The sequence below is a fragment of the Antechinus flavipes genome, chromosome 1 (assembly GCF_016432865.1).
Source record: "Antechinus flavipes isolate AdamAnt ecotype Samford, QLD, Australia chromosome 1, AdamAnt_v2, whole genome shotgun sequence".
Lineage (NCBI taxonomy): Eukaryota > Metazoa > Chordata > Mammalia > Dasyuromorphia > Dasyuridae > Antechinus > Antechinus flavipes.
The window spans coordinates 70,229,295-70,239,006 of record NC_067398.1 but is presented as its reverse complement, the minus strand read 5'-3'; positions in this window follow the sequence as shown (position 1 = coordinate 70,239,006).

The following is a 9,712-nucleotide window of genomic DNA, read 5'->3' as shown; positions in this document are numbered from 1 at the left end:
GATAACTAGCAATTCTTCTTTGAATTGGTGAAAATGTATGTTCAGGGAGAGTGAAGATGGGATAAAGAGAGAAGGAAAAGCTGAAGAGACTTGTGTCCTTTGTGATGGGAAGTGGTTTCCATGTCCAGCAATGCCTCCAATTATAATAGAAAGTATTGACTAGATGTCTCATTACAGCTTCTGAGGGGTAATCAATTGAAGGTTAAGGATAAACCTTTTATAGAATACAAGATGTTTTAGAATTGGGTACACTCAGCAGTCATTTGTAAATTCAGGAGCTGTGACATCTCATCCTTAACCTGCTATGGATTTACTTTATGACACTGGCCAATTTCTCAAGCTTAGACAATTCATTGTTAAATAACAGAAAGGCAAGCCAGACAAAGTTAGCCAATGGATTGTCTCAGAAACACGAGTGATTTGCTTCCATTTGCTGCAGCTGAGTTAATGGATTGGGAAAGCTTAATTAATCAGTTAAGAAATGAAAGGAACTCTTCAACTCAGCCCGGTTTGTCTTTACTTCTAGCATAGTTTTATGGATAGCGATTGCTTTTGAAGTCAACAGAAATCTTGATTTCCAGTTCTAGAACTTTCAAGACAATGTAGTAGAAAAGGAATAGGATAAGGATTCCAGAGATTTGAAACTGAATCCCATTTCGAACTTTGGACAAATCATTTGATTAAGTAAACTCTGTGAAGTCAGTGACTGTATTATTATGGGCAACTAAGCAATGAAAGGAATACAATATTGGGATTTGGAGTTGGGAATAATGGTTCAAATCCCTAATAAGATAATCAACTTTGTGTCTGTTTCTATTTCCCTCAGTTTTCTCTTTTGTAAAATGAGGATGATAAAATAGCACTTAGTTCACAGAGTTGCTGTGAGGGTCAAATAAGAAAATCTGCAAAAAATAACTTGGCAAATCTCAAAGAACTATATAAATGCTATCTGTTAATATTTTAAGTTCACATTTCTAATACATAGCACAATGTCTGGCATACTTAATAAATACTCAATTAAATACTTGATTGCTTCTTTAACCTTTGATTTCCCTTGAAAAAATTGGGGATGTTAATCTTTGTAATATTCTACATATTCCTATATATGAGGAATGTGTCCTATACATATACATACATATTCCTATGTATGAGGAAAATTCCTTAAGCCCCTATCTGATTATGATGTGTTATTGTTTTTGCTGCGACTGATGCTATCCAAATACTGTGGCTTGAAAGGGAAAAGTAAAAGTATTATGCATCAATCAGGAAGGGTTTCTGAATTCCTTTTCATTGAGTCAGAATTTTAAAATTTTAATATGATTCATTTAAGTGTGAAAATGGTTGCAATCTGGGCACCTGCACAAAAACAGTGAGAGCAGTGGGAAGTGAAGAGGATTTAACTGACACATATGGAGTGTGATAGTCTTTGACTGTAGCCCCAATTTGTTGGCTTGTGAATTCCGGAAAGCAATAATGGAGTTGAGCCTTAGGAGGCTTAAATTCTCCTTTCTTCACAAGTCATTTGGCTTAAACATTTGTCTTAAATTCAGTATGGAAATGAGACTAAGTGTTGTTATTTCCCCCCAGATCTTGTCAACAAATTGGTGGAGTTTCTTGCAAGTTAGAGATAAGTATTTTACTTGGCATTTCTCTGGAGATCTGTCTATAAATATTGTCTTTTAGGGATTGTCTTTTTTTTTTAATTAGGCTTTCTCTAAAAAAAAAAAAACAACAGGAAATATTTAAAAATTGAATAAAATTAAGTGCAAATTTGCTGCATCATTAATGGGTCTGTTTACTACATTTGAGAAAGACAAAGTGGAAAAGAAGGGAAATTCAATATTATCATGCTGAAAATCCAAGGAATCAAATAGAAGATAATAGCATAGGAGAGAAAGGAAATATAGAAATGCTACCTTGGGGTCTGTAGTCAGTTGTGGGGGGAGGGGAAGTTCAAGAACAGAGCATGTATTATAATACATCTTGTGCCTAATTTACCCACACAATTCCTCTCAGACTCCTGGTCCTCATGGCAACAGCTCTAGTCTGTTCTTCTGCTCATTTTGCAGCGAACAGCTCTTTAATACTTCTACTCATCCAGCTTAATCAGTACCTGGATTCTTCCTGAATTGCTGACACCTATTTTATATGGACTGATTCTGATTGTTTGACTGTCTTTCAGGGGACAATGGCAGTGTGGCTAATCATTTCTTGGTCAATGGATAGATTACTTTTCTAATTCAATCAAAGAACTTGTTTGTATTTAAAAGAATAACCAACTATTATATATTTTATGGTTAGCTTAATACCTGCTTACTGGCCCCTTCCTTTCTTTAAAAAAATTTTTTTTCTATTTTACTTACTTGTTTATTTTAACAGTATTTTATTTTTCCAAATGGACACAAAGATAGTTTTGAACATTCACCTTTGCAAAACCTTGGGTTCCAAATTCTTTTTCTTCTCCTCCTACCTTTCCCAAGATAAGATAGCAAGCAATCTGATATAGATTAAACATGTATAAATTTTTCTAAACATATTTCTATATTCATCATGCTGCACACCCACACACACACAATCAAATCAAAAGTGAATAATCATGAAAAAGGGAAAAAAACCCCAAACAAATAAGAATAGCAACAAAAAAGATGAAAATAATATGCTTTGATCCACATTCACTCTTTATATGTTTCTTTCTGAATACAAATGGTACTTTCCATCATAGAGCTATTGGAGTTGACTTTAATCAATTCATTGATGAAAAGAGCCAAGTCCATTACCGTTGATTCTCACGTGATATTGTTGTTACTGTATACAATGTTCTCTTGGCTCTGCTCACTTCACTTAGTATCAGTTCATGTAAATCTTTCCTTGGCCCTTCATCTTTATAAAGAAACTTTATCTTTATCTTTATCAAAATGTTTATAAATTGACATTTATAAATATTTACAAAAATGTTTTGCACTTATAAACTACATCTGAAACATTACATTCAATTTTAGATTTTAATAGAAGTGAAAAAGAATGGTAGATTTGTTGGCAGAGAACCTGGGCTCAAATGCTGACTCAGTCCCTTTTTTCACCTGTGTAATTCTGGGTCTTTAACATATCTTCTCTGTGCTTGAAGTTTCTTATTAATGTCCCTTCCGGTGTTCTTTCTATTGTACCTCCCAAATATGTGTCTTCAATGATTAGTGAGAGAAAAAGGAATATGTATTCACTGTGTTGTCTCAACACAACAGTCAGAGTAGTAGCAACATATCCCATAATATGGAGAATCCAGTTCTTGATGTCGTTTCATTTTTTTGGAAGTTCTGTTTTTGGAATATAGTATATCACTTACTGCCTGGGGGACTTGAGGTAAGTCACCTAACCTCTCCAGAACTCTGTATCACCATCTGTGAGTTGAAGGCATTGGATTAGAGTAGCGCTTTTCAAACTTTTTCTACTCATGATCCCTTTTTGCTCAAGAATTTTTTTATGTATCCCTACATACAAATCAAATATCTACTGATAACAAATCACAATTTTGTGACCCTCACATTCAGTTACAAGATTTTATATGGATGTGGGACTTCCGGTTAAGATGGCGGAGAGGAGGCTCACAGCTGCATAAGCTCCACGCTTTCTCTCACTATCCACTTCATTACAAGCCTCTGAATCAATGCTTGACTGAAAAAAACCCACATATAGTTACCAAGAGAAGCCATCCTTGAGATCCGCCAAGAAAGGTCTGTCTTTACTGGAGGGCTGGGACGGTTTTGGATCGGGTGCAGGCTGAGGGCAGGGGCAGTGAGAGCACGGGAGCAGACTGGAGAGGGGGTGGGGAGTGATCGCAGCCGTCTCTGCGGGGAGAACTTCGCTACAGGTTTGGATACTTTGCTCCAGTAGCAAGTCAGCAGCCCAGCAGAGAAGCTAAAAACACCGGGGCTGAAGAATACAACCCCAAACAGCTGGAGTCTCTCGGGACCTGGCCACCCCCCCAACCCCCACAGTGACTCAGCACGCTTTGGGATCTCAGAGCGCACGCGCAACACAGTCCTGCTAGTGCCTCACTGCTGCCTCCTGCAGTCTGTAGAGGAAGCTCGATAACATACCCAACCCCTCCCCCAAAGAAAGACTCCAGTTTTTTCTGTTTTTCTTTGGTAGTTTGTCTCTGATTAATAGACAGAATGAGCAAGAAGCTGAAGAGGACTTTAACCCTTGACAGCTTCTACACAGATAGAGAGCAGACTCTAAATCCTGAGGAGACTAAAAACAGGCAGTCCCCAGGTGAATCCCCAAAAGAGGAGATTATCTGTTCCTCAGCACAGATGAACCTCATAGAAGTGATTAAAAAGGCTCTCACAAGGGAGCTAGAAGAAAAATGGGGAAAGCAGAGTGAGGCTTGGCAAAAGGAGAGGGAAGCTTGGGAAAAGGAGAGGGAGGCTTGGCAAAAGAGCCTGGAGAAAGTTAAAGAGAGAGTGGATAAAGAAGTAAAATCCTTGAAAAATAGGATTGGTGAACTGGAAAACAAAATTGGCGAAATGGAAAAAAATTCCACAGAACAAAAGAACTCAATTGGACAATTAGAAAAAGATTTTAAAAAAGTGAGTGAAGAGAATACTTCACTGAAAATCAGACTTGAACAAGTGGAATTGAATGACTCGAGGAGACAAGAAGAATCAGTCAAGAAATCCAAAAAAATCAAACAATGGAGAAAAATGTGAAATACCTTCTGGGGAAGACAACAGACCTGGAAAACAGATCCAGGAGAGACAATCTGAGAATCATTGGACTTCCAGAAAAACATGATGAAAAAAAGAGCCTGGACACTATTTTCCAGGAAATTATCAAAGAGAACTGCCCAGAAGTCATAGGAACAGAGGAAAAAATAAACATTGAAAGGATTCATCGATCACCCACTGAAAGGGATCCTAAAATCAAAACACCAAGGAATATAGTGGCCAAATGCCAGAACCCTCAGATGAAGGAAAAAATATTGCAAGTGGCTAGAAAAACCCAATTCAAGTATCAAGGAGCCACAATAAGGATCACCCAGGATCTGGCAGCATCCACATTAAAAGATCGAAGGGCCTGGAATATGATATTCCGAAAGGCTAAGGAACTTGGTATGCAACCAAAAATAACTTACCCAGCGAGATTGAGCATCTTTTTCCAGGGAAGAAGATGGACATTCAATGAAGTAAGCGAATTTCATCTATTTCTGATGAAAAAACCAGAACTTAACAAAAAGTTTGATCTACAAATATAGAACTCAAGAGAAATCTAAAAAGGTAAAGATTAATCTTGGGAACTATATTTTGACTATATAGATGTATAAAGAATACATGTATACCTTGTTCTAGAAATTGATGTGGAAAGGACATTTTATCAGAAAAAGGGTAAAGTGGGGGTAGTACATCTCATGAAGAGGCATAGGAAACCTATTATATCTGAGAGAAAGATTGGAGGGGATGAATATAGTGGGTATTTTACTGCCTTCAGAATTGGCTTTAAGTGAAAAATCTTAAGACATATTCAATCTATGGTGAAACTTCTCCCACCTCATTGAAAAGTGAGAAGGGAAAAGTGAAAAGGGAAGGAATAAGCTAAGTGGAAGGGAATACGGTAACTGGGAGGGAAAGGGGTAAGATAGGGGGAGGAACTCTAAGGTGGGAGGGATACTAAAAAAGGGAGGGCTGTGAGAAGCAAGTGGTGCTCACAAGCTTAATACTGGGAAGGGGGGAAAGGGGAAAGAAGGGAGGAAAGCATAAACCGGGGTTAACAAGATTGCAAGTAATACAGAAATGGTCATTCTAACCATAAATGTGAATGGGGTAAACTCCCCCATAAAGAGGAAGCGGTTAGCAGAATGGATTAAAAGCCAGAATCCTACAATATGTTGTTTACAGGAAACACACCTGAAGCGGGGAGATACATGCAGGTTAAAGGTAAAAGGTTGGAGCAAAATCTACTATGCTTCAGGTGAAGTCAAAAAAGCAGGGATAGCCATCCTGATCTCAGATCAAGCTAAAGCAAAAATTGACCTAATTAAAAGAGATAAGGAAGGACACTATATCTTGCTAAAGGGTAGCATGGATAATGAAGCACTATCTATATTAAACATATATGCACCAAGTGGGGTAGCATCTAAATTCTTAAAAGAGAAACTAAGAGAGCTGCAAGAAGAAATAGACAGTAAAACTATAATAGTGGGAGATCTTAACCTTGCACTCTCAGAATTAGATAAATCAAACCACAAAATAAATAAGAAAGAAGTCAAAGAGGTAAATAGAATACTAGAAAAGTTAGATATGATAGATCTCTGGAGAAAATGTAATGGAGACAGAAAGGAATACACTTTCTTTTCAGCAGTTCATGGAACCTATACAAAAATTGACCATATATTAGGACATAAAAACCTCAAACTCAAATGCAGTAAGGCAGAAATAGTAAATGCATCCTTTTCAGACCACGATGCAATGAAAATTACATTCAACAAAAAACCAGGGGGAAGTAGACCAAAAAATAATTGGAAACTAAATAATCTCATACTAAAGAATGATTGGGTGAAACAGCAAATCATAGACATAATTAATAACTTCACCCAAGAAAACGATAATAATGAGACATCATACCAAAATGTATGGGATGCAGCCAAAGCGGTAATAAGGGGAAATTTCATATCTCTAGAGGCCTATTTGTATAAAATAGAGAAAGAGAAGATCAATGAATTGGGTTTGCAATTAAAAATGCTAGAAAAGGAACAAATTAAAAACCCCCAGTCAAACACTAAACTTGAAATTCTAAAAATAAAAGGTGAGATCAATAAAATTGAAAGTAAAAAAAACTATTGAATTGATTAATAAAACTAAGAGTTGGTTCTATGAAAAAACCAACAAAATAGACAAACCCTTAGTAAATCTGATTAAAAAAAGGAAAGAGGAAAATCAAATTGTTAGTCTTAAAAATGAAAAGGGAGAACTCGCCACTAACGAAGAGGAAATTAGAGCAATAATTAGGAGTTACTTTGCCCAACTTTATGCCAATAAATTCGACAACTTAAATGAAATAGAAAAATACCTCCAAAAATATAGCTTGCCCAAACTAACAGAGGAAGAAGTAAATATCCTAAACAGTCCCATCTCAGAAAAAGAAATAGAACAAACTATCAATCAACTCCCTAAGAAAAAATCCCCAGGACCAGATGGATTTACATGTGAATTCTACCAAACATTTAAAGAACAATTAACTCCAATGTTATATAAACTATTTGAAAAAATAGGGATTGAAGGAGTCCTACCAAACTCCTTTTATGACACAGACATGGTACTGATACCTAAACCAGGTAGGCTGAAAACAGAGAAAGAAAATTATAGACCAATCTCCCTAATGAATGTTGATGCTAAAATCTTAAATAAAATATTAGCAAAAAGATTACAGAAAATCATCACCAGGATAATACACTATGACCAAGTAGGATTTATACCAGGAATGCAGGGCTGGTTCAATATTAGGAAAACTATTAGCATAATTGACTATATCAATAACCAACCAAACAAAAACCATATGATCATCTCAATAGATGCAGAAAAAGCATTTGATAAAATCCAACATCCATTCCTAATAAAAACACTTGAGAGCATAGGAATAAATGGACTTTTCCTTAAAATAGTCAGGAGCATCTATTTAAAACCATCAGTAAGCATCATATGCAATGGGGAAAAACTGGAACCTTTCCCAGTAAGATCTGGAGTGAAGCAAGGTTGCCCACTATCACCATTATTATTTAAAATCGTATTAGAAACACTAGCCTCGGCAATAAGAGTCAAGAAAGAAATTAAAGGAATTAGAGTAGGCAATGAGGAAACCAAACTATCACTCTTTGCAGATGATATGATGGTATACCTAGAGAACCCCAGAGATTCTACTAAAAAGCTATTGGAAATAATTCATAATTTTAGCAAAGTAGCTGGCTACAAAATAAATCCCCATAAATCCTCAGCATTTTTATACATCACCAACAAAACCCAACAGCAAGAGATACAAAGAGAAATTCCATTCAGAATAACTGTTGATACCATAAAATATTTGGGAATCTATCTACCAAAGGAAAGTCAGGAATTATATGAGCAAAACTATAAAAAAGTCTCCACACAAATAAAGTCAGACTTAAATAATTGGAAAAATATTAAGTGCTCTTGGATCGGCCGAGCGAACATAATAAAGATGACAATACTCCCTAAACTAATCTATTTATTTAGTGCTATACCAATCAGACTTCCAAGAAAATATTTTATTGATCTAGAAAAAATAACAACAAAATTCATATGGAACAATAAAAAGTCGAGAATCTCAAGGGAATTAATGAAAAAAAATCAAATGAAGGTGGCCTAGCTGTACCTGATCTAAAATTATATTATAAAGCAGCAGTCACCAAAACCATTTGGTATTGGCTAAGAAATAGATTAGTGGATCAGTGGAAAAGGCTAGGTTCACAAGACAGAATAGTCAATTATAGCAATCTAGTGTTTGACAAACCCAAAGCCCCTAACTTCTGGAAAAGAATTCATTATTTGATAAAAACTGCTGGGATAATTGGAAATTAGTATGGCAGAAATTAGGCATGGACCCACACTTAACACCATATACCAAGATAAGATCAAAATGGGTCTATGACCTAGGCATAAAGAACGAGATTATAAATAAATTAGAGGAACATAGAATAGTTTATCTCTCAGACTTGTGGAGGAGAAAGAAATTTGTGACCAAAGATGAACTAGAGACCATTACTGATCACAAAATAGAAAATTTCGATTACATCAAATTAAAAAGCCTTTGTACAAATAAAACTAATGCAAACAAGATTAGAAGGGAAGCAACAAACTGGGAAAACATTTTCACAGTTAAAGGTTCTGATAAAGGCCTCATTTCCAAAATATATAGAGAACTGACTCAAATTTATAAGAAATCAAGCCATTCTCCAATTGATAAATGGTCAAAGGATATGAACAGACAATTTTCAGAGGATGAAATTGAAACTATTACCACTCATATGAAAGAGTGTTCCAAATCATTATTGATCAGAGAAATGCAAATTAAGACAACTCTGAGATACCACTACACACCTGTCAGATTGGCTAAGATGACAGGAAAAAATAATGATGAATGTTGGAGGGGATGCGGGAAAACTGGGACACTATTGCATTGTTGGTGGAGTTGTGAACGAATCCAACCATTCTGGAGAGCAATCTGGAATTATGCCCCAAAAATTATCAAATTGTGCATACCCTTTGATCCAGCAGTGTTTCTATTGGGCTTATATCCCAAAGAAATACTAAAGAAGGGAAAGGGACCTGTATGTGCCAAAATGTTTGTAGCAGCCCTGTTTGTAGTGGCTAGAAACTGGAAAATGAATGGATGCCCATCAATTGGAGAATGGCTGGGTAAATTATGGTATATGAATGTTATGGAATATTATTGTTCTGTAAGAAATGACCAGCAGGATGAATACAGAGAGGACTGGCGAGACTTACATGAACTGATGCTAAGTGAAATGAGCAGAACCAGGAGATCATTATATACTTCGACAACGATATTGTATGAGGACATATTTTGATGGAAGGGATTTCTTTGACAAAGAGACCTGAGTTTCAATTGATAAATGACGGACAAAAGCAGCTACACCCAAAGAAAGAACACTGGAAACGAATGTGAACTATCTGCATTTTTG